The following is a 26,284-nucleotide window of genomic DNA, read 5'->3' as shown; positions in this document are numbered from 1 at the left end:
TATGAAGCTGAACTCAGAAATAACTGTTTGAAAAACTGACTGTAGGGTTCACGCTAACGAGCCCCTGGAAAGCCCTTTTGGATGGAACACCGCTTCTGATGTTCTCCGTGGAAAAAAAAATGGCTCAAGGAGGATGGGGCCGAAGGGAGTGGCAGTCCGTTCCTGGGGCTCCTGTTCCAGCTGACCCCCCCCCACCCCGTGGGGACACAGCACTGCCCACTGATCTTGTGCTTCCTGTCAGCCCCAGCTCCCCGACAGGCTGGCTCCTCCTTAGACAGTTTCCTCTCTGTCCTGGGAATGAGCCCTCATGGATTTATTGGTTTGCAATTTTCCAAATGACATCATATACCTTTTCCCCCCCATTCTTTCCCTCTGCTCTCCTCCCTCCTCCTAAATTCCCATTTGTCCTACTTTCACTTCCCTGTCCTTTGGAATAGTAACAACACCTTCCAATTACCATCCGCTGCAGTCCGCATTAGCTGCCTGCTGACTCCCTCTCCCCGTCATCATTAATAAAGGTGACACTGCAGCTTGGCATGAATGCAGGTCCTTCCCCACCTGCTCCACCCTTCCCTCTCTTGGAGCAGAAGTCTCCCTCGTCACAGAGCCCCTGCCTTTGACGCTTTCTTCCCGCATCCGGCTCCCATCATTATGCTCTGATCTGCACTCAATTAAAGCAAAATCAACCGACACAGTGAAAAATGCCATCGGTAGAGCTGGCCTGGTGGCACCCAGATATCGGATAAATTTACTACAACCCATATCTACTAATTCCATCTAGAGGAGAAAAAAGATGTCACTATTGTCTGGACTGATTTGTTCTTTCGAACCCCTGCTGACTCTTTCACCCTGGCAGGCCTGGAGAAATCTCGGCAGAAGTCTAATCAAAGTTAAAGCTTAGAATTAGAGAGTCGAAGGGAAGAGTGGTTCTTAGGAGTCCTTGCAAGCCAGCCTCTCTGCAGCACGAACGGGGAAGCGAGGGACCAGAGAGGTTGGGTGGTTTCCCCACGGTCACACGGGCTCTGAAAGTGACAGAGCTGGGACCAGAACCCAACTATTCTGACCACAGTGTTAAAATGCTATTCTCTGCTGCCTACGAACGCTGGCCCCTGAGCCTCTAAGTTCCCCACAGACAAAATGACTGTTCTTTCCCAAGCCTCTCTCAGTCAGGTGGTTGTCCTGATACCCAGAATAAACAGACCGCACCTAATAACTAAGGCTGATGTTCGAGAAGCACAATCTTCTTTATGTTCCTCATACATAGGTTTCCAGATCTGGGGAAGAACAAGCAACTGAGCACTAATTTCATCTTTGAAAAAAATTGAATGGGTGTATCAATTACCACTATGCATATCGGCTTCGATCTATTACATTCTGTGCACAGTATCCAACTCTGGTTAACAACATCAAATTAAAAACCAAACAATGTATCACTGAAGTTACTGTGTAATGAAAATCGTCTGAATGTGCATTTAAGGGGCCTCAGGGCAGGAATGAGGGGATGTTGGAGGCTTTGCTTATGTCACTTTGCCCAGAGATACTCATACTGGCAGCCCGTAGCCCACAGCCCTCACAGAGCCCACAGAAATACTTTGTTTGGCTGGCATGGAGTTTTTAAAACCTTTGACCTTTGGTCAACATTTAAACACCAGAAGCTACTGTATAAAATTCTGGATTTTCAGCTTTTCTTGGATATTGGGACAATCCAGAGACATCATTCTGCATTCCCATACGGCAGCACTGAGCGGGGCAGGGCGGTGGACATATGCTTCCCAGGTAGCCGAGGCCTGGCCTCGTTCTAGGGTGACCAATTCATCCTGGTTTGCCCAGGATCATCCCGCTTTTATCACTGAAGTCCTGTGTCCCGGGAAAACCCGAAGTCCCTGGCAACCTGAGAGAGTTGGTTACGCTGCCTCGTTCTTTCACGTACCTGCCTGGTTCCTATGCACCTGCGTGCATGGCCTCTTCGCCACTGCTTCTTTCATGCCCACGTGCCTCCCCGGGATGACAGTCAAGGTTGCCCACCACCTGAATCCTGTCCCCCGCCCCCATGCCATGTACTCTAAACTTCTCTTCACTCCCTTGGCATTTGCACAAGCCAAGGATGCCTTCTTTTACACACCATGACGCCCAAATCATTTTTAAAGACCCCTGCAAGTGCCATTCCCTCCTCCAGGAAGCCTTCTCTGATTCCACCTGATACTCTTCTGCCCAGACATAGCTAGGCACTTCCTCCGTCTGCTCCGATAACACTCAATGTGTTCTCTCATGGCACTCATCACCATTAACACGGCATCAAGCGAGCGGACCTTGAGGTGGCCTTCCCAAGGGCTCGGCGGGAGTCAGAATTGTGATAACAGAAAAATATAAAAATAACGAAACTGAAATTGAAGGCCAGTCTCTCTGCAGTTGTGAGTTTTGCACAGTTCATCAAAGTGAAAACTGAAAACCACCCCATAGGCACCCCCACCTACTTCATGGCAATATTCAGCATTCCATAGTCTGAGAACATCTGGGTCTCTTGAACATTGACATGCAACTCTCCTTCTGCCTGCAACATGGCATCTTAATCACATGTCTACGTGTCTGTGTTGTCCACTAGCCCTAGAGACACTCAATGGCAGGGGCCTTCTTCCAGATCCTGTATCCACAATGCCTGGTACATGGAAAGTGCTCAGTAAAAGGCTTCCTGAGTGAGTGAGCGAGCGAACGCCCATCAAAGAGACTGAGGGCTGTGCCATTTGCTGTGATTTTAAAGAAGAAAGGTCTTCTTAGCTGTCCCAGGGCCCGCAGGGCCTCCTTTGCTTAGCTGACCACCCTGAGCCACATCACGAGCTAGGATAACCAGTGTGGGTTACTGACTGGGATCACGCTGTCATTCTTTTGGTCCTTTCTCATAAGATTATAGGATTACAAAGTGTTGACAGCTTTAGGGTCTTTCCTGATAAACAGAAAGCATTCCAGGAGTCCAACTTTCCACTGGACATCTCCCCTGGGACACCTTCCAGGCAGCTCATAATAAACATGTCAACATCACCCTTCCCCTCTCAGCCTCCTCTTCCTCCTCCCACTGTGCTTCTTCTCAGAGTTACCCACTAGCTCTAGACAGTAACGTAGCCATAGTCCTTGATTCTGATCTCTCTCCCCATCCCTCTCTCTCTTTCCTCTTCTAGTCCATAAATCACCAAGCCCTGGAGATTTAGAAATTTGTCTTGAACGTATTCATTTCTCTGCTCCCACTCCCACTGCCGCCGCCGCAACCTGGAGTATTGCGACAGCCTTCTCAGTGGTCCCTGGCCTCCAAATCTGCCCCCTGCCATCTCCACATTGCAGTCAGAGTGCGATCTTACGAAAATGGAATGAGACTGATTCTCACTCCCGCTTAAAATCTTCAGTGGTCCCCACTGACTTTTAGAGAAAGTTCCAAACCTCTTAGCACGGGGTGCAATTCCCTGTACTATCTGGCCTCTTTTCAAATTCAGTTTTTCTAGTCTTCCTTCTTGCTCATTTAAATCCAGGCCACAGAGAAATTTGTCCTAATTCCTTCCAACTCATGTACCCAGATCATATTCTCATCTCCTCTGATAGCCCATCCACATGGTGTTCCCAGCCTCGGCATATGTGTATGAACACGCACATGCACACATGCACGCGCACGCGTGCACACACACGTACAGACACACACACACACCTTAAAATAATTTGCCTCATCACCTCCACCGAACATCAGGTCTCATATTTGAAATCACTTCTTCTAGGAAGGCTTCGGGAGTCTCCCCACCCCCAGCCGGGTTGGGGGCCCTTCTCTGAGCTCTCGTGCCCCCAGAATCATCACTCTGATGGCACTGGTGACAGTTTTCTTATTATCTATCTCTGCCATAAGACTGTGAAGGCAGAGACTGCGTTAGGGTTCTACTCTCTTTTTATCTCTTCATCTGCAATACAGTGCCTGGTACCGAACGAATATTTGTGCAGTGAATGGACGGCGGGTCTCAGGTGGAAGAGTAAATAGGGCACAGATTGGGGAGGCATCTAAATGGCCTGTGTTGATTTGGGTCTCCTTTGAAGAGACACACAGATTAGTAAAGGGCTTTCTTCTAATATTTTCCTTAGGGAACTGGGCTAACATCTGGTCTTCCATGGGAAGTCGCTTCCTCACTATGCAATGGCTTGACCCGGAGTGGGAAGGGGAACAGCTTTTGAAGTCCTGGCCATTCTTTCTGGCCTTATGTCCCATGGACACAGAAGGAAACAACACTGGGCGCAGAGTTAGGCGGCCCTGGCTCAGTTCCGGTCCTGCCCCTAGCTTCCTGTGTGCCACGGGGCAGGTCGCTTTCCCTTTCTGGTCTTTATCTATAGAACAAGGCTACAGAGCCAGCTCCTTCTACGCTGAGCGTGGCGACTTGGGAGATGCTGAATTTGCATCCTGGCTCCCCAGTTCCTAGCTGTGTAGGCTTCTGTAAGTAATAATGACTCTGTGGGGGTGTCAGGTAGATTAAATGTGATCTCATTCCTTGAGTAGATAATGCAATACTGCTCATAGAGTACGTACTCAATAAACGGTTACAATTAAGAGTATAGGCATGCGGCTAGGTTATCCATGGTTATAAGGTAAAGCTACACAGATTTGGGCTCTTCAACTCTGAGTCATGTCAACCCCTCAAGAAAGGATAATTGTATGTATTGCAGTCCCCATTATTTTTAAAATGAAGAATTCAACACAACTGACATTATGTCACGATTAAGACAATGAATACTTACTGCTCTGAATCAAGCCGCCAATTATGCTCCTACCATAATGGGATTATATAGTTCATTCTGGAATTTTAAAGCCCTTACAAGTTCAAAGCATGATCTTTCTCAGGCTATCACTTCAAGATTGGTGGGATATTGTAAAAAAAAAAAAAAAACTTTCCTGCCCTTGTGATGTCAGATGAAGTTCCCTTGAGGCCCCCTTGGTCTCATTTATGTCTCCAAGTTTCTAGCTGGTGCAGGAGCACGCAGATGCCTTTCTGGGGAGTACCCTGAGTTCTTGGGATCCTTCTCCAGCACAGGAACCATGCGGGTTGTCACCTTCACACCTGGTTCGAACAAGGGGGCATGTGGAAAGTAGAAGCCAAGAGGCCCGAGTTTCTAATCTTAACTTTGCCATCTATAAGCTGGGTGATCTTGGATGACTCTCTAACCTCTGCTGGCCTTCATGTCCTTATCTATAAACTCATAAAGGAGCTTATAGCTCCAAATGCTGAAAGGCTATGACTGGTACATGAAATTAGATTGCAAAATTAGGCCTTCTCCTTTCTTGTTCCTTGGATGAGTTTGGGCTTGGAAGCTGTGGTTCACAAACTTTGTTTCATATTCCAGTTATCTGCCATCCAATTCCCTAGACATCGGAATTTGTAATATACCCTGGGTGATTCTAACGTGCAGCAAACTTTGGGTACCACTGCTCTTAGGGAGTCAGTGTGGCTCAACAGAAAAAAGGCAGGCCGCCCTGACTTCCAATCGGCCAGCTGTCTTAAACAAGCTACTCAATCCTTATGAATCCACTTTCCCTCATTTCTAAACTCACGAGCCATAAGTGAGATAATGCATGGGCACTTAATGCCTTGCTACTCAAAGTGTGGTCCATAGACCAGCAGCACCAGGGTCACCTGGGAATTTGTTAGACATAAAGAATCTCAGGCCCCAGTCCAGGCTCGATGTATCAGAATCTGATTCTAAGAAGATTCCCAGGTGGGTAGAAGGCCACTGAAGTTTGAGAAGCGCTGCTCTGGTACTCGGTGCTGTTCAATAAATTGTACCTTTTGCAATCTCATCGAGCCTCCCTTTTCACTCATCGACCATTCACCAACACTCGCATACCATGGGCAGGGCCAGATGCTGCACCCCCCGCCCCAGCACAGTGATTGGCACATAGTAGGGCTTTAAAGAGATGTTTGGTGATTGAATGAATGGATACAAAAGGGAATCAGACCTGGCTCCTGCTCTCAAGGAGCTCACGGTCCAGAAAGAAAATTAAGATGCGAACTCCAATATCTAGAACAGAGTAATAGTCATGGATGACAAAGGCACTCCTTCTGCACACCTGCTATGTGGCAGGTATGTGCTAAGCAATTGACACACATTATCTCTGAGTTCTCACAATGACATTGGTGGTAGATGCTATTATTATCTGTCTTTTAGAAATGAGGAAGCTTTGGCACAGAGAGAAAACATAGCGTATCTAAAACTACACTCAGCTAGTACGCGGCACCAGGATTTGAAGGCAGGGCAGCCCTAGCCTGACCACTCTGCAGCATTGTACTGGAAGATGAAGCACTAGGGGCATTTCTGCTTAACTTTGACCTTCAAGGGCAGCCCCATCCCCAGGGGCTGTGGGGAGAGGCAGCAGGAGGCCCTGCAGGCAGGGATGACTCCAGGTTTCTATTTGCAGCAGAAGAGCTGGCCAGAAGGCTGAAAGCGCCTGCAGGCTGCTTGTCTGACACGGTTCGCCACATCTAGCTGCCCCTCTCCCTGGCCTCTGTCCTGCCACTTGGACATTTTACTTGCAAATACATTCTTCAGATGGTGCCAGGCTTCTCAATGTCAAGTGCAGGCAACAGAAAGAAAAATCATTGTCTGAACTTGGGAGTAGGAGTGGGAACAATTTTTCGAAAATCGCCTGACAAGGAATGGAAGCCAGGAGTCCCAAACCAGGGGTCCTGAGCTCCAGACTAAGGAGGAGTTGCAAACAAAGACAGGTGTGTGGTCACCAGGGATAAAACACAGAATGTAATTCCCCCAGGTTCTTCCTCATCAAATACCAGAGTTCCCAAAAATATGCATCCGAATCATGTTTTGGTCAATATAATTTTATCATTCAACATGAGATGGTAGATGGCAGAGCAATTAATTGAAATAGTTATTTCTGCTTCAACCTTCCTGTAATTTCCCCATCCCTGCTGCTTCCATAGGGGCAGCCAAGAATTCTGTTCCCTCTTCCTGGAGCAGTGTACTCACAGCACGGACCAGCAGCATAGGTGTCGCCTGGGATCTTGTTTGAAATGCACATTCTCGGGCCCCATCCCGATGTGCTGCCTCAGAACCTGGAAGCAGGCCCAGAGATCCGTGTTTCACAAGCCTTTCAGGGGGCTCTAATGCGGGCTAATGTTGAAGAACCACCACTGCCTTAGCCTGGAGGCAAAGCAGCTGCCATGAGCAGCTGGTGCCAGGAGGAATGAAGAGGGACATGAGGGTGAGAGGGAGGAGGAAGCAGAAATCAAGATTACAAAAGGATGAAAAGTTACTCCCAAGACTAGGGTGGTGGTAGGGGCGGGGCGAGGGGCGGTGGACTGAGGTTCTGTGTAGCAAAGTTAGGTAACTTCTGCCCTTGACATGCCCCAGAGGGACCTGTGCCCTTGGGACAGGCGGGTCCTGGCCCAGAGGTACTGAACCAGCAGAGCCTCCACTGTTCGGGACATGCCTGACCGCACAGTGGCTAGATCAGCAGCAACCAGGGTGAACCTAAGACCAGAGGGTTCTCCATGAATGCTCAACTGGGGACAAGACCCCAGGGACTTTTCTATGACTCTCTGGGTGAAGAGGGAGGAAGCCAAGATCGAGTCCTTTTCAATTCCAGCCGAGTCATGTCAGGGCTGCTCTGGGTTAGGTTTGATGCTGAGAAAATCAGGGATCTGTCATCTTCTATCTTATAGTAGTTCATGGACATAAATTTATACCCATGACACCGGCAACTACTTTAAAGAGGCACTTCTTCGAAGAACATTCTCAGTCTCTCCCAAACTCTCTTTAGGCAGACGACAGTGCCTTATGACCAGAGAACAGAGGGGTGGGATGTTTGGGCTCCCAGGACACATGTTCCAGGGGCAGAGGCTGGGACCATGAAGACAGACTACAGCTCCGCTTCCGCTCTCCCTGCTTCTAGGGAAGAGGAATGTCAGTCCCGAGAGCAAACCCGCCAGTGTCTCCCCCCGTTACCCGGCCTCTTCATGGTGGGTGGGTTCCCTCCAGACTCTCCTCCCAGCCACGCCTGGCTGGGTGCTGGTTGCAGAGCCCCACCCAGGCAGGTGTAGGTGCTAATGTCTCCTCTGTTCTGGGCGCTGAGTGGATATTTTACTGGCCTTCCTTCACGCCCGCCTCCTCACTCTGACCCCCACCTTGGCACCCCCTGTCCGCCATCTCAGCAAAGTGCTTTCCTTCTCTTTTAAGCTCACACAGCCCTATTTCTTTCTCTCTCTCTCTCTCTCTCATGATTTTTAAAATCATTTCCTACCTTTCATTACAATATTTTCTAATATGTCATCTTAAGCAATAGGTAGGTATTAAGTTCCCAGAGGTCAGTGATCGCTGCCTACATACATCTGAATTGCACTCACTCCAGCGCCTGATGCGGGTTAGGTTGTCAGTAAATATTCACGGAATGGCTCTGTATTCTGTACACACCTCCCTATTTGAAAACTCCAGGTGGATATTTTACAGGCATCTCAGACTCGAGATGCTCAATGGGAATTCTTGATCTTCACCTCTTTGCTCACCACAAATCTGATCCTCTTCCTTATCTTAGGAAGTGGCACCTCCATCTTCTCAGTCGCCTATATGAAAAGCTTCAGGTATCTTTGACACCTCTTCCTGGCCATGTCCGAGTGTTGACCAAGTTCTTTCCGACTCTACTTATGGCTAGACTCTGTCCATTTCTCTGCCCCAGTTCAACCACCACATCTCCCCTGCGCTCTTAACCAGTATCTGTTTCCAATCTTGCTGCCTTCCCTCCAGGGAGCAACCAGAGCGGATTTTTAAAAATCCAACTCTTATTACTCATGTCTTTGCTGAGCCACAATAAAATCTGGGATCCTTCCTTTGGTTTTATCTCCTGCAAGTCTGCTTGGACACAGAGGCTTTCTCTAAGTTGGACAAATTAGCTTGTTTTATTTTTCATTCTTACATTTTATTCTTCTTATAATACTTTGTATTTTCCCTTCTCAGCATCTTGTCACAACTCTTAATTAGATATTTACTTATGCATTGACTTGTTTACTGCCTATTTCCTTTCCTCCGTGGAGCTCCCTGAGGACAGGGACAGTGTCTGCCCAGTTCACCACTGGCTTCCCAGAACCCAGTGCAATGCCCAAATATAAGAGGTGCACAATAAATATTTTTTGAATGAACACATGTTTAAATTCTAAACATCACGCTCAGCATGCTATGCTTACTGTGGCTCTGTTGTTAGAGTTGATTAGTTAACAAAGGTGAGACATTCCCCTGATGGAAGACAAGACTGGGAAATTCAGCTTTAATTCTGCGCAGTGCAGTTCAAATCACTTCAATTATATTCAATTCATTTTAATTTAATTAAACAAAGCTTTGCAGACGCAAGAAATCTGACAGCCTTTATGCTAGGTATGAACAAAACAGTGATAGAAACTCTCCATTCCCTGCCCTCAAGGAGCTTCCCATTTATTGGTCTTCATCTTATGGCCATGACAATTGTAGGATATATGACTGAACTTATCTACACTCAGAAAATGGCAAACAGACAACTGGTTGACCTGAATTGGATCTCACTGCCATCATTTACTAATGTGCTGTCTTGGGGTGTCCAATGACAGTTATAGGGGTTTAAATATTACACAAGACCAGTAGAAGTAAATAATGAGATGATGACCAAAGATGTTGAATCTTATGACTCACCCTCCATCACTGGTCATCTCCTGTGACCGAAATTCTCCAATCCATTTTGGAAACCTATCTTAAGACCTCATGTCCCTTTCCAATTGATAATTCCTCCCTTTTATTCTATTTCATCTTGAGTATATGAGATTCTAACCTACCTACTTCCTAAAAGATGTGAGACGAACAACAGGTGAAAACACGAGACATGTTTTCAATGTCCTGAAGTGAGTTTATCAATTACAAGAAGCAAAAATAGTGACTTTCAGGTACCACCGCTGAGCGCTCTGAGTTCTCTGGCAGCTAAGGCAGAGAAAAAGGAAATATATTAATTTAGTTTTAATTTTCTGACGTGAAAGGTAAGTACGGATTTCTACAGAGACCACATTATTTTCTCTTTTTTAATTGTACAGTGGCAAGAATTTATCAAGGAGTCCTTATTAAAAAAAAAATAGCTTAAGAAGAAGCAGGGTAGATTTTACCTTAATCAATTTCACAAAAGCAACAAACGCAGCAAAAGCTCAACCTGACTGGTCTCATATCTACCCTCAGTAAAGGCAATTCTTTGAGAGGTTTATAGTATAGATCCCACAGTTTGCCTTCTGATGACCTAGCTTTTCACTGGTCTAATTTAACCCACTTACTCTTCTCTGGACCTCCATAGGAATCAAACAACCGTTTGCCCGCCTTCTGAGTATTAGCAAAGTCAGCTCTCTGAGATGCTCTGTGTTTCCACTGTTCTAAGCCAAATTTGCTTTTCCATCCTGTCATTCTCGTTCCCAGCTTTCCCTTGCAGTATTCTACCTGGTCTCTGCACTGCTCTTTCTCGATCTTTCTAGATCTGTGATGACTCTTAAGATGTGGGAGGCAAAACTAGGATAGCATTTGCTAAGAAAATATCTGGCCAAGAATGAGAAACATAAAGTCAGAGGATCTCAGAACTGGAAGGGCTCTCTAAGGTTGTTTAGTCCAATGCTCACCCTTGTACACGACTCTCTATGCCAACCCCAGTGAAGATCTAATGACCTCTGCTTGAATAACTCCAGAAAGAGAAATATCCACCTACTCAGGAATTCTCTCCCCCTGTGGACAGCTAGGATCATTAGAAAGTTTGTTCTTATGCTGGGCTGTATAATTCTGCCTTCTAACATTTAGACATTGAACCAGCTCTGCTTCTGGAGAATGATCTTCTGATTTCCCTAAAATATGGTTTTTATACATGCCCACCCTGCTCACTGGAATATTCTGTGATGCTACCTAAATTTTCTTATGTTGTTTTTGCCCAGTCCTAGGCTTAAATACTTTGGAAGTCAATAATTTGCTAGTGGAATCCAGGTATCTATTTGATCTGGATTGTAGGAACCTGTGTCATTCCTTACCAAACCTACTATAAGCCGGTCGTGCTGATAAAACAATTGTTTGAGGGACACTATATATTTTTTCCCACTGTCTTAAGTATTTTTGGCAAAACAGAGACGCATGAGAAGGTGAGAGCCCTTCGCCCTGAGTCAATTATGAGGGTGACTGGGTGGCTGATGGATGACAGCGCCTTCTGCGTGAATGGCCTCTCCACTGCTGGGTGATGCTGGCACACCAGCCTTCTCCCTAGCTATGGCACTTACTGAACAAGCTTTGAGAGAGCCATATGCCTAACGCTGAATCTTAAAATGTGATATTGTTCTTGTAAAATGAATATTTAAACCACGTGCTGTAAATTCACACCAAAAAAAGGAGGAAATATGCCCTTTGTCCTCTATTTTAAAAGTAAGAAGTAAAGGGGGATGGCTGGGATGAAGAGAGCGGCCACCTTGTATGTGCGCTGAAAGCTGCAATTTAAATGTGTGCACCAGAATCTCAATAATAACATTTTAAAGGGTCGGCCCTGTTATTCAGATGATGGGTTTTTCAGATTTTCTGTTTGCCCTGCTCTCGTTTGCCCACCTCTAGGGCTTTTCACTGCCCCCCAAAATCTAAGCTTAGACTGGGGAAGGATGGTCTCTAAGAGTCTCATAAGCTCCTCTTTAACCACAGCACAGGGAGGTGGGATCAGGGAGGTTCCTTTTCCCGCAAAGCAAAGTTTCCGAGTTAGCTGTGCGTCCACTGAGTCAGGACTCCTTGCCTTCCATGAGGGCAGATAATCAAGTTGACTAAAGGCCGTGCTCTGTCCGGCTGTGTGCCCCTGGACATTTTGTTTCCCACGTACACACCTGTTCAGGGAGAATATCCAGCCAGTGAATTTTAAATGTGCCTTCCCGGCTTTCATTCTCAAGAGCACAAATCATCAGTCTGGGTCAAGATGAGCTGGCAGACCCTCTCCTGGCGCCATGGTGGACTCTGCAATGAAAATCTCCCTTCCTCTTTCCACTGCCTAGCTCGGGACATCTCTATAAGTAGGCTTGTCTAAGGAAGAGATTAATGCCAGCAAGCGGTGGGGGTGAGGGGAGGGAGGTGAGGGGGATTAAGGGACAAGGACAGCAGCACTAACTGGAGCCCAACCAACCCTGACTCTAACAGGGCCACAGACAGGTCAAGAACTTGATGAAATCATAGCCCTTCATCCCGGAAAGCCAGGACACTCTGGGAGCCTAGAAAACACAAGATTTCTATGTGCTCTTGACCCTTCCTAGCACATTCCTGCTGCTGCTCAGCAGGAATGAGGACCTTCTGCAGACTGCATTCACTGACTGCAGCAGTGTGAAAGAGTCCCAGTTCTACTGTGACCTTGGGCAGGTACCTGACACCTCAGTTTTCTTATCTGCTCAGTGGGGGTGGTTATGTGTATTTATCCTCACAGGGCTGTGGAAAGGACAAAGTAGAAGCATGACATTGAAATAATAATAATAATAATAATAATAATAATAATAATAATAATAAAAGCAGCTAACATTGGTTGAGTACTTATTATATGTCAGGCAATGTATTAAGTGCTTTCTACCTTTTGTCTCATTTAATGCTCACAACAATGCTAGGTAGAAACTCTTGCTATCCCCATGATATGGATGCAGAAACTGGGGCTCAGGGCTGTTAAGTAACTGGCTCAAGGTCACACGGCCAACTAGTACTGATGGTGCCCATTTTCACTCATTCATTCATTCACCACTATTGAGTGCTTGCTGCACACAAGCCATGAGGAGCAAAACCACAGGCAATCTCTGCCCTCACAGCCCTACAGTCTCATTGCTGGGATGCACTAAGTCCAGAGTGAGTGCAAATGGGACAGAATTCCAAATCCTACTCAATCCCCAGAGGGCCCCAGACCGAACTGTCCAGAACAACTCCTGCCTGGTGCCCAATACTGACGCACACTCAGGGAGACAGTGCTGGTTCTGCAGATCCTCCCAGGGACAGAAAACAGGTACACTGGCCAACGCAGAAAGGTCTCATGTGTTGTCCTCATGTCTGACGCATTCCCTGACTTCTAGGTCTGAAAGGAACCTTGAGAACGAATTGAATCCATTTTTCTGCCTCTGAGAAAGACTGCATTTGTATTCTTCTTTGACAGAGAGATTCAGCCAGGGAAACTCACTTTAAAAATCTAGTTAAACAGAGCCTGTATTTGCAAACAGGTGGATTTAAGGGCATTCAGTGCCTTTAATCAGTGAGGACTCCCAGTGCATTTTAACTCAATGCATTTTGATTCAATGCATTTTGATTCAATGCATTTTCTCAGCACACAGCTTTTCAGGGATGCAAAATATACCTGTGCCCAGCATCTTAAGACTTTTAAAAGTAAATGATGCCTTTCTCTGTTTGATTACCTGCTCATACCACTAAAAGCATTTTTGGAAGTTCTTCCTGAAATCTAACCTGAATCCTATGTGAGATGCTTAAGGCCACTTCAGGGACCCAAGAGAAAGGAACCTGAAGGAGGAGGGTGAATCTGGGTAGACCACAGCTGTGTGTTGAGGACTCCGTGAGATCTGGGACAGCTTCGAGGGTTAATAACATTATTCTGGCTGAATCCTGGCATCATTTTCCTAACTCGTTCTAGCTGCTCCCAGACATTCAGTCCGTCTCTGAAGCCCTTTTCTCGGAGACACTTAAAGCGGCATCTGCACTTTGTGCCATACAGCTCAGCATTTGCTCAGCCAGAATGGATCTTTGAGATCATCAAGTCCTGCCCTTGCAGGACAGAGGAGGAACCTGAGGCTCTGGGAACTAAAGTGACTTGACCAAGCGTACACAGCAAATCTGTGGCAAAGTTGGAAGACCATCCAGACTCCAGCCCCCAAACCTGGTGTTCTTTCCTTTATAATCTGATTCTCTTCTTCCTCATCTGATTGTTTCCCTAAGGTCCAGGGACGTGTCTTGTCTACTTTAGGACACACACACGCACACACACACACACACACACACACACACACCACACATGGATTAACTTTAGGCACATTAGTTGTTCAAAGCACACGTGGTTCACTTTGACTTGAGCGAATTCAGGTGAAACCACCTTGGCTGTGAGAGGTGAAGAGGAACTGAATCTGTGGAGCCTCTGTGCCTATTTGTAAATAGAGACTTTGTTTAACCAGGTTTTAAAAGGGAAGTTCCCTGGCTGAATCTCTCCAGTGAAGAATAGTACAAATGCAGTCTCCCTCCCTTCCTTGTTCACACACTGATTGAATATGCGCAGTAAGCATTTGAGCCTGGAAGCTTCCTATTGCAAGAAAGGCCCATCACTCTCTGAGCATGCCCTGGCTCTGTCCAGTGGTCCCCCAGTGGTCCTGGGCAGAGGCACCCCTCTCCTTCTCTCCTCCAGGACCAACCGCTCTGAGCCCTAATTAGAAGGCAGGAGCCTGGCCTTCTCATCCCTTCTGGAAGAGCCAGGCAGCTCCTCAGCTTTCCATTATCCCCGAATCTCTGCGAGGTTATGGACTGCCTGGCTCGGGAGGACACGAAAGTGCTGAGCTCTGCCCGGGTCTGCTCCTGGCGGGTGGGGTCCTGCAACTGTTTTTCCACTCCCTCCAGCTACCCTCCTGGAGATCTGCCGAGTCACAGGAGGCACTGACTGCGATTGATTCCTAACGCCCCTGCTAAGTTTTAACTGGCGAAAATAGCTGCTCGAATTTCCTGGATGCTCCCCTGGCTGGCAGTTCAAGTCGCTAGGGATTTAGTCATTGGGTTGCACACATGTGCAGCCCACGTGGACCTGTCCGAGCCTTCCTGGGTATTGGTGACCTTGACCGCTCATGAAGTCATTCCCCTTGACTTTGGAAGGCACCCTTTGAAGATGTGTAAAATGAAACAAGCATGAGAAGGCCCAGGACTCTGCATTTGGGGAATCAAACTATCTTTTGGGCAAGTTGCTCTTCCTCTTGGACTTCAGTCTCCCCATTTATAAAATGGGAGAACAGGAATAGATGTGCTCACGTGTCCCTTCTGGGTCCAATGCCCACCTGACTGCCGACAGCTGTGGTAGGGAAGACGGGGAGAAGAAGGGGTCTATCTAGCCACTTAGTTGATAGCATGTCATAAATACCTCGCCTAAGGTCTGAAAAAAACATTTTTTATCTGCTTCAAAATACAAAGAGAGAAAACTGCAAAATCAAAATGAGCAAATATTCAATTAAATGTCTACATAATTAACATTATGTAAATGTCATTAATTATTAAATTTGCTATTCATAAAAATTTCATTACATTTAAATACAATTTATTCTTTAGAATTTCACTTTGAAAAAAAATTCAACTATGCCTGGTGATTGCTGAGGGCTTATAGCCACAAGTTACTCATAGACAAATACTTTTAACAGCCAAGTCCTAAAAAAAGTATCTTTTAAATATTTTACAGCAAAAAATATTAATGTGAAATGTGAAAAATTTTTAATGCATTTGATAAGATATGAAGTGACATCTTTAAAAGTAAGAATGCCCAGGGCCTTTGAAAATCTTAAAATTGTCCTAGAACCAGAAGGTATAATATCCCGAACCAATATTTATTATATACTTACTCTGTGTCAGGCATGCATTATTAGCTCGTTTAATCCTTGAGGCTAGTTTTGGGATAAAAACTGTTCCCATTTTACAGGTGGGGAAACTGACACAGAGGAGAGTAACCTTCCCAGGGACACGGGGTAGTTATCAGCACGGCTAGGATGGGAAACCAGCGGTCACCAGGCTCATGCTCTTAGCCACTCTACCATACCCATGCCTGGCGTCTGGACTTTCCGGAGAAGAAAGCCAGTGCTGGTGGGATGAGGAGGAAGGGGCGCCATTTCCACCAACCAGGAGTGCCCTTTACGCTGCCTCACACGGAGCCCAGCCCTTGCTTGACCCCGCTGCTACCGTCACCCCCGGAGCTGTCTTCTGCCCAAAGTTGTCTCCTCTCCAGCTGACTGTCAGCTCCACCTATGTGCTATTAATAATGTAAAAATATAATTTAAAAAAAGAGCGGATAGCCATTGACAGCTCCGTCAGCATTTTATACAGTACTTAATCTCATTCCATTCTCACGACAAACCCCATCTTACAAACGAGGGATTTGGGGTTTAGAGACTTGAAATAATTTGCCCCCGGTCACACAGCTCTCAGAAGTTATGGAAGCTGGACTTTCACTCTGGTCTTACTCTAAAGCCTAAACTGTCTTCTAGATTAAGAATATATATGTATTGTTTAAGCAATTTGATTACTAAGAAGTATATTGAATAAAAAAGTGAAGCCCTCCCTTTTCTACAACCAGCCTACTTGTCTCCCCTCATCCGATTCCCTCTCCTCATGTGTGCACTGTTAATAGTTTGGTGAGCATCCTTCTAGACGTTCGCTATATATTTACACATCTATCCATCTCTCCCTTCCTTCCTCACTTACTTCTTCTGGTGGCTTCAGTGGCTACATGTGGCAGTTCCCAGATGGAAAATGCAATGACAACTCTTTACCCGGGATGTCGAAGTTCCAAGGGCAAGGCTGACGAGAGTCCTGACATACGTGCGTGGGAATGGGGAAAGCAGGTGGGGTGCTTCTCTCCCCTTGCAAGGTGTCTCTGGCTAATTAACACATCACTTTTATCTACTCCTGTACGGTCTTGTGTGCTGAAATGACATGCTACGTTATCCTGGAAGGTCTCTGGGCTCAGCTGGCTCAGATCTCACATGGGACGCTTTGGGAAGAACAGAGCATCTGCGTAAGACTAGTGGCAAAAATCCGACTCACTGCTGCTTTTCTGTCCTGTTTAAGGAAAATCATAATTAGAATTATCTAGAAGAGAGAGCTGGGCAATATCTCGAATTACTTGGGGACAGGACCTTGCTGCTTTGATTTTCGCATACCCAGTGCCAACAGAGCGTCTGGTACACAGTAGGCACTCAATAAATTGTCAAATGAATAAGTTGGTAGAGGAGAGAACGGGGCTCTCCTGCTATTGTTTCATGCAGAAAAGTTCTGTTACAGTGAATTTTCTACTTGCAAAGATGAGAGGTTTTTAGTGCTCTGGTGAATTTCTTTTTCCTTTTATTTTCATAGTGACAGTTCAGGGGCAAAGAAAAGCCTCCATCTCTCTGAAAAAGTAGAAGGAACCCATGGGGTTTGGGTAACTTAAACTACAAGGCTCTTTCTTTGACATGTTGCAAGGATAGGAATATTTCACAATAGCACTGACAATGTCATCTGTGTAAAAGGAGTGACTTCCTGGCTGAGATGGTTAAGATAACCCTGTGCCTGTGAGTGGAGGCCGGGCAATCTATGAGCTCAGGGCTCCGGTTCTGCTGCCTGTTTCTGGGCCGTATGATCTGGGCAAGTTACTTAACTTTTCTGTTTCTCAGTTTCATCTTCTGTAAAATGGCGATAATAATAGCACCTGCCCCTACAGTGTATGGCAGAGGATTAGGTACAATGATATAGGTAAAATATTGAGCACGGTGCTTGGTGTGTATATGAATGTGTGTGCCTGTCTGTGTGTGTGTTTGTGTGTACGTAATAAAAGCTCAAAATTATATTATTATTATTAATAATAAACTCTGGACCCTCATCATAATGCTGTTCTCAATACCTAAGAACTTGATATCTATTGACAACTGTTTGTTGAATGAATGAATGAATGAATGAATGAATGCATTATATTGACTGGGGTGAGATGAGGCAGGTGTTCCACCTAATCCATCTCTGAATCCCCAGAGTTGAGCAGGTGACACATGGCAGCCTTTCTAGGTGATTTAGCCAAACATTCATAATTCAGATTAAGTGGGGAAGGTGGCAAGAGAGTTGAGGTTTTAAACAGAAGATCTGAATTGAGTCCTAAGTCTGCCATTTGCCATCTTACATGGAAGCATTAAGAACTCCTTTTCCGTCTGGGGCCCCCTGTGCAGCATCAGAAGGAATGTCCATGGAATAAACAAGAGACTCGAAGAATGTAAGCCAGAAAGGTTTCTAATAGTGTCCTTGTTAGGGGTGGTAAGACCCAAAGTCTTCCCATTTGGGGTAAAGAAATAGGCATCAAAAACACTCCCTTCTCCTCTTATTTCTACTCTATTTGTGCAAGAGAGACAATAAATGAGAGCAGTGGGGAGGTGAGAGGGAATGGTGGGGACTGTACCCTCTGGGCAGACAGCTCTCATTGGCTTTAGCCGATCATTACCAGATAGGAAGGCAGGTCCAGCCAAGCGAGCTAGCGCGATCTCTGAGCAGTTGGAAATCTGGATGATCACTTGAAAGCTACCTAATTTTATATGTTCCCATCTAACACAAAATTAATTTTATAACTTTGAGTGGGCCAGCACCATGAGGGACAATCAAAACACTGTGGGACAGATTAACCCCTGGGCTGCCAGCCCATGGATGGACCTCCAATCCAGGCTCAGCCTATGCAGTACGACCCTGAAGCCCAGGTCACATAAGGAGCCCAGTCAAGCTGGTGGCTAGTCATACAGAGTCAGTGATGGGACCCGGTCGTGATACTCCAGCCGATCTTAAGAGATCAAATAATGCTGCAAGAGAACACGGCTTTTATAAGAAATGATGACAAAATGCCCAGAAGAACACAACACTAGACAAAATATTTCATAGGAGAAAACAGCACACCCAAGGCTTCCTGGATTTAACAGAAAAATCCACAGCGGAATCCAGGTGCGTAAACCACAACCAAAATAGAAGCTTACACAACTCTCAGTGAGCAATTCCTCTGCTACAAAATAGTGCCAGGTCGTGTGCCCCCAAAACTCAAGCCTCTCAGTCCTGGTCACAAAGCAATCTCCACTCCTGTTTACCCATATTTATCTTCTAAAAGCTTGTTGTTTGAAGGTCTGAAAAGACTGTTGTGCTGAGATTATACTAATATTTATTGAGCTCTTAGTACATGCCAGACACCATCCAAGCTCTTTGCATATATCAGTGCACTTAATCCTCAAAAAGCCCTAGGAGGAAGGCTTACTAGTTCCCCTATGAGGAAACGGAGACCCAGAAAGGTTAATAACATCCCCAAGAGCTCAGAGCCAGAAAATTGCAGCTCTGGGCCCTGAACCCAGACAGCTAGCTCCAGAGTCCAAGCTTCTGGCTGCCACCCACGATGGCCTGCCTAATCTCATGGTTCCTGCCTAATCTTATGGTACCAGAACAGAGAGAGGATGCGAGGGCATCATCTCTATTGAGAACATTGTGCAAGGTGCCAAAGGATTCAGTTTGGCTCCAACTTCTTCAGAACAGAGAGCAGCAGATCCCTTAGTGAACCGTGTCTGCGATCCCCAAAGGGACAGCCCCTCCTCCCCGTGACTTTTAGTTCCCCCTTGTGAATGTAAATTCTGTCAGAGGATAATCTAAACCAGTATTCACTCTAAAAGAAAATCCAGAAGGGAGGTTACTTGCTAACTGATGTGAGGACGGTCGTGTTTTTCAAGAGTCTATTTGCATTCTCCACTTCAAAAATGAGACCTCCAGCTCTTTCATCTAGAAGTCTTAAATGACAGGGCGATAGTCTGCTCCATCGGCTCCTTTAATTAAATGAACTCTGAAACGTTACACCTCTGCGTACACTCAGAAACTCTTCTATGCTCTCTTTTGATCTCTGTAATTTATTTTAAAGATCACATTGAACATGTTATTTGCTCTGCGAGCCATGGCCCAAAGAAATCAAATTCTAACCTGATCACAGCATTCCATTCCATGTCACCCCCCACATTAAGACGCTGCCACACCCCCCACCTCACCACCAGTTACCATTGCCTCTGAATTAAATCTAAATTCGGTCGGGAGTTCCAGGCTCCAGCCACCTTTCTAAGTTATTTTCCACTTTTCATTGATTAATTCTCCTCCCCTTCAGCTAAATTGGGTTACTGGTTGTTATCTCCTTCCAGGAATATTTCTGCAACCCTCCCGTCATGCAGCTCTGCGGCACGTGGACTGGTTTCTCTCCACGAGCTGTCCCAGGCACCCGCCCTTCTAATTCTGCTCATGTCGGAATCTGCATTGCCACGATCTCCCCCTCCTAGGACATATAAATGACAGGAGGGCAAGGATTGTATCTTCCATGAGTCCCTATCCCAATTTACACATAGTAGGTATTCAGCAAATGTGTCTAAAGTTGAATTAATCATGTAGGGAACTGATGCATGAATGGAACAGTCTTGGACTCTTGTGTTTACATTCAAAATGACACCAAGGAAACTCTACTGCAGGGCTGTATATCTTTATCTGCAAGCTCTGATTTTCACTGAGTGACAACCCTCTCTGTTAGGAAACACAGTAATTCTAAGGTACGAAGGGCATTCAGTGGATTCTATTATACTTTGGAGCTGGATGTATATAAAAATAGTATGAGGATATCCTTTTAATTTGGTAATGTAACAAATACTTGTAATGCCTGCCTTATGCTAAATGGTGTGTTCAGTGCAGAATAACTAGGTAAATAACTAGGTACCAGTCATTGGGGAGCTCCTGGTCAACAAAGGCTACAGACGAACCATTCTGAGGGGCTGGCCCTGAAGGAGTGGCTAAAATTATCTGGGGAAGGAAGGAATAAGGTCGTGGAGAAGGGAAGGAGGGAGGGAGAGAAAGAGACGTGGAGAGAATATACCAATGTATGTGTGTGTAGGCAGATGATGGGAGATAGATAGAAAGGCGGATGGGTAGACAGATAGATGATAGATGATAGATGATGTAGATGATGAATGGATATGAAAATAAAGAGAAAGGTACAGTAATCATTCTCCTCCCTCCTCCCCTAAGTCTCTCTGTATAACCTCATCTTATTCTATTTTTTTTATAGCTCTTAATCACAATCTGAAATTAATTTATTTACGTTTATTTGTCCACCCTTTATTAAAAAACGGTCTGAATCCCCCTACTAAAATGTAAGCTCTGTGAGACCAGGGACCTGTAGTGTTCCTCACGGTCTCCCCAGAGCCCAGGCCGTAAGAGACAAATGACTACTTTAAGTGAATGAATTAAAGAAGCTGTCAGATGGAATTTTCATACCTAAGCGTTAAACTAGGCAGTAAAGAGGATATACATCGAATGGTGGCCTGGCTCTCCTCCTGGTGCCCAGTAAGAGGAACTCTCTGGGTCCCCCAGACAGCCGGGTCAGCTCTAGGAGGAAAGGCCTGAGGGGGACGAAAATGGCAACCACTGACCCTGCTTCTAGAAGTTGCAAGGACACCACCTCGCCCCGGGCACAGCCTTCCAGAATGCTGCATGGCGTGACATTTATTTTTTTATTTACAGTATGCTTGTGTGCTCGTGCCAACACAGCAGCAGGGGTCGTGACTGGAGGACCCATTCCTGCCCCTCTCCTCCAGATGACAGGCAACTTGAAGAACAGCGTGTGCAAGCTGTCAGCAGGCCATTCCCGCCCCCCAAGACAAATGCACTTATCGTTAAGGTTTTTATCACAGTTAGGATTTTCATCTCCATTTTTAGAGGAGCAGATAAGAAATAATGAAACAAAAAGGAGGCAGTTTAATAAGGAGGGTCGTAGAAGCCCAGTTTCCAGGACAGACAGACCCAAATCCTCCTACTCAGGACAATCTTGTATTAGTTGGTGGCCCTGGGCCGGATGCGTCTCCACTCAGTTCTGCTTTCTCATCTGTAGAATGGGGGTAATGACATCCACCTCGGAGAGATGAGGTGAGGGTAATGGATGAGACACCAGGTAGCCCAGCGCCTGGCACTCAGTCACTGAATGCCGGTTCCCTCCTCATTCCCCTTATAAGATGCTCCATCCTATTTCAAGATTCATTGCTTTTTCCCATTCTTAGGTCAGTGTGTTAATTCAAGTGTGTTCACAGTGACTGTGTAATGTGCCAGTTAAAAGTGTGGGTTCCACTACCAGACCGCTCGGATTCGAATCACGGCTCTATCACTCATTTGGTGTGTGACCTTGGAAGGTTGGGTAACCCCTCTGAGCTTCAGTTCCCGCAGCTCTAAATGGGAACAATACACAGGACTTGCTGAGTTGGCTGAGGATTTAGTGAGCGTTGCAAATAAGACATTTAGGACTGTGCCAGGAATATCATCGATGCTCTCCAATATGGGCGTACTCAGTACGGCCCTGCAACCGCTCTTGCCTTCATTCCGTCCCCCTGACATGGCGAAACTTCCTGACGCAGGGCCTTTGCCCATGCTGTTCCCTCTGCCCGGAACGCCGTACCCCCAGACATTCCCATAGCTGGCTCCATCTCAGGATCCAGGCCCCAGGCTAAAGGCCCTCTCCAGAGTGAGGGCCTGGCTGCCTCTCAGTCTCAGCTAGCTTCCCTCAATCCTGACGTTCTCTCTGACACTCCTTTTTAGTGTATGTGCTGCCGAAGCGAGCACTATGACACTCCTTTTGTATGATTTTCAGAGCACTTACTAAAATCATTTTTCAAGGCACCACGTAAAATTTTTTTCCCTATTTCATTTGCTCATTTATCATCTCTCCCCACCCCACTGGAATGTGGCTCCGTGAGAGCAGAAACTAGCCTGTCTCATTTCTTGAAACAGTATCTGATGCATAGTGAGATCTCAGTAGATTTGTAGAATGAAGAAGTGAATGAAGGATGGATGGGTGAATGAATGAGTGAGAGACTATGTCTCCAGGGGAGAACATAAGCTGAAGCTTGTGTCTTCTGCTGAGTTTGCGCCCGGCCCCCTCCAATGCCTAACAGGGCAGCCGTGGTAAAGGCCCGTTTTCAACCCTCCTCCTGCCTTTTCTTTCAAATCTGAAAACCAGCTAATGATCCACTTGATAAAGCCCAAAGATCGCCCCTGGCAGAGCCCTCTGGGACTTCCTGTGACTAATCGCCTCCAGCGCCCAGTTAGAGGAGCTGGCGCATCTCACCCCTCAGGCTCCTGCTTTCTGATGCGCCAGGCCGGGCTGGATGTGGCGGCTTGGACACTGCTCCCTGCACCGCTGCCTTCCGGAACGGTGCTGTGAGGCTGAAAGTCCACCCTTCTCTCAGGGGACCAGAGCTTGCGTCCCTTTCTCTCCCAAGGGCAGAAAGACTGTTAAATTACGCCTTCCTCACACATGCTGCTGCTGAGATTGCCTGTGGACTGATCTGGGTCCTCTTGAGTAAACATCATTTGTGAGTGGACAGTGGGCAGCAGGGAGGAGGGGAGGGCATCGGGGTGTTGCACCAAGGCTGGAGCCTGCCTGGCCTGGCCAGCGTGGCTTCCTGGAGCCGGTAATGTGGCAGATGTTCACTTTTCTGGAAAAGAACCACATCAATATTGTGGGAGACTCTTATGCAAATAAGGACAAGTCTTGCGGCCTGAAGTCAGGGAAAAAAAATTCACTGCACAAAGGACTTAAGGCCACGGGCAAATCAAAATAATAAGCAAAACCTAGAGGTACTGGCTGCTGGAGAAAAGGCTTGGGGGCTAATACTTCCAGAGGGAAGTATTCTGCAGGCCGGAAGGATGGATGATTTTCAGGGGGTGCACACCCAGCCTCTTCTCTACTTCTAGGTGTACGTGTAAAAAGGCTGCTGCAAACCTGCTGACACGGCTCAGCCACTTACTTGCTGAGGACCTTGGGCAACCTGCTTCACTTCTCTGGGCCTTGAAACTCTGTGCTGGGCACAGAGTAAAAATAGCTCATTTAATGGTACTTATTATTAGCATTTCAGTTGAGTTTATTCTTACTGACTTTTCACTCAAAGACCCAGAGAGTTCAAATGTGTTCTACTCCGTCCTTCTGGTCGTTCTGCACAAAATGACATGTCTCTTCTAACTGGAGGAGGGAAGGGAACCACCACTCATTAAGCACTTGGTATGGCATAAGTCAGGTATTACTGACCCACGGTAGGGATGATAGCACTGTCCCAGAGAAGTGGAGCGACTTTCCCAAGGCCACACAGCCAATAAATGGGAGAGCCAGGGCTATTTGGTTTTAAACCCGCACTCTTTGAACCATGCCAAAGGGTTCTTCCTGGGTTGGGAGGAGAAGGGAACTGCACCGTATTCCCTAATCTGGGAATGGAAGGTCTCCATGGGTGTGATGGCTCTTTTGTCCTGATCATGTTGAGAAGATAACCCTGAAGTTGTAAAAAGAATCTAAATCCTCCTAGTTGTTTGCCAGCCATTCTCAAGGAAGACAGACCCAGAGAGGAGGTCTGGAAGGAAAAAAAGAAAGAAAGAAAGAAAGAAAGAAAGAAAGAACATTTGGCAGACGGAGACAGGACGATGAGACGACGCATCTGGGAAATGAAGCGTTTCTAGCGAATGAAGCCCACTGGGCTAGTTAAGGAGGGAGGCTTCCTCCTACAGTCAGAGATTGCTCAGCTTCTTTATCATCACAGCCAACACCACAAGGTGCTTCCTTCTAGATGTGCTCAGAAAGGGCAAAGATGCCGGTATTGATGATAAGCCCTCAGTGCTTTTTATAAACCCGCTTGCTCATTTAATTCTCCCAACCATTGTGAAGGGGTATCATTGTCCCCATTTCACAGACAAGGACACTGAAGCTCTAGGTGGCAAAATGCTCTCCAAAGGTCACAGTTCGTAAGGGGGGGAGCTGGGATGCCACCGAGGATTGGGGGAGCTGCAAAGCCTGGCTAGAATTCACTAGGCAGGTTTATTTGTTCTCTCTCCCTCTAAATGTCCTTGCTCACTCCAACATCATCCTTAGTGTCACAGCCTGCTCCTTGTAACTGGGGCAGGAGAAGGCCACTTCTGCCTTGTTCTATTTTTGACAATCCTCCTTGTTTGGTAGAACATGCCTCTACCTGCCCTGGAGGGCCAGCCAGCTTTGTTCTCAGTGTCCGACACACCACTGTCATTACCTTCAGACACCTGTCTATGCAGGCAAACCACAGGAGACAGCTATCAGAGTCAGGGGCTCACCGGCTCTCCAGGTTACATAAAGTCAGAGCCCCCCACGGCAGGCACTTTGGCATGTCGTCTCACCTCTTTGTGCCTCATTTTTTCCCTCTGTAAAATAGGTCCTCAAAGGGGACCACTGCAACAGTCAGGGTTAAAGGACATCACCCAGATAAAGTGCTTAGACCAGTCCTGGCACACGGCGAATGCTTTACAAATGCTAATGATTAGTCCACAGACCTGAAGAGTACAGAATCACACTGTGCTAAGGCCAGAAGGCCCTTAGAAACCAGTTAGCCCCCTACCCTCTTGGTTTACAGAGAAGGTAAATAAGGCCCCCAAAAGCAAAGTGACTTTTCTAAGTTTTCACAGCAAGTGGCAGAGATGACAGCAGAACCAGTTCCCTTTATTCCCAAGCATGTCCTCAAATATAACCAGCACCGGAGTCACCTGGAGTGGAGGCTGAAGCACACAGCACTGGGCCCCACCCCAGGGGGTCTGGTTCAGTAGGTCCAAGGTAGATCCGACAATATCGTTTCTCTCAAGCTCAGGTGATGCTGATTGTTGGGTCCTGGGATCCACCTTGGAAACCTCCGCCATAGTCTCAAAATGATAATGGCTCTTGGCGCCAGGCAGGTTAATATAACATGTGAACTAGGATCTGAGGGTAACCGAAGATCGCGCCAGGTCCCCTGGGAGCAGCTGCTCCCGCTCAACACTGGATGACACTGTGCAGAAAAGTGGGTCCTGTGAGTCTCTAGGCCTTTTGCTTTCTCAAAAGAAGCCGTAAATCTGTCTTTTTATATGGAAACTCCTAGAATGTAAATGTTAGCAACTAACTCACATAAAAAGGTATGTAGATCAATAAGTCACATCCACATGTTGAATTTGGGCCACAGGCCACAAGTTTGGGACCTCTGTGATGCCTTGTCCACATGCCTGGATCTGAAGGTGGAACCAACCCTACGAACAGCTGCTTCCTTTTCTGCAGGGGAAATCTCATCCAGAAATCATGGATTTTCCCCCAAAGAGAATGTACCAATGAATATTTTAAAATCTATTCATCCAATTCACAAGCCTGATGCATTCTCCAAAGCTGAAAGTCGACTTCACGTGGGTGCATCACAGAGCAAGGACAACGGGCCTGGGTGTGGGGGAACCTCACTGTTAGCCCCCATCCAATGGAGCGGAGCAGCTGCGGGCCGTTATCAAAGCTCCCAAGCTGTGCCGGCTCCCCCAGCCTACCCTGCAACGTTCCTCTACCCAGTCCTCTTTTTCGGCTGCGATATCAACAACAATGTTTTTTTGTATATATACAATTTGCCAGATAGCTTACATATAGCATCTCATCTAATCCTAGGATATTGTGAAGACAGCGTTATTATTATCCCTGTACTTC

At 46.5% G+C, this 26,284-nt stretch overlaps 2 protein-coding genes across 7 annotated transcripts in view; one reads left to right on the top strand and one right to left on the bottom strand.

The window, feature by feature from the left end:
* Positions 1–26,284, bottom strand: part of DOCK2 (dedicator of cytokinesis 2) — a 366,360-nt gene that overhangs the window by 91,558 nt on the left and 248,518 nt on the right. The window lies entirely within an intron of this gene.
* The window catches only part of INSYN2B (inhibitory synaptic factor family member 2B), a 108,616-nt gene that overhangs the window by 9,013 nt on the left and 73,319 nt on the right, over positions 1–26,284 (top strand). The window lies entirely within an intron of this gene.

This window comes from Pteropus medius, unplaced genomic scaffold, assembly GCF_902729225.1.
Source record: "Pteropus medius unplaced genomic scaffold, Ma_sr-lr_union100, whole genome shotgun sequence".
Taxonomy (NCBI): Eukaryota; Metazoa; Chordata; class Mammalia; order Chiroptera; family Pteropodidae; genus Pteropus; species Pteropus medius.
The sequence above is the reverse complement of the archived record's forward strand: the minus strand, read 5'-3'. Positions and strand labels throughout refer to the sequence as shown.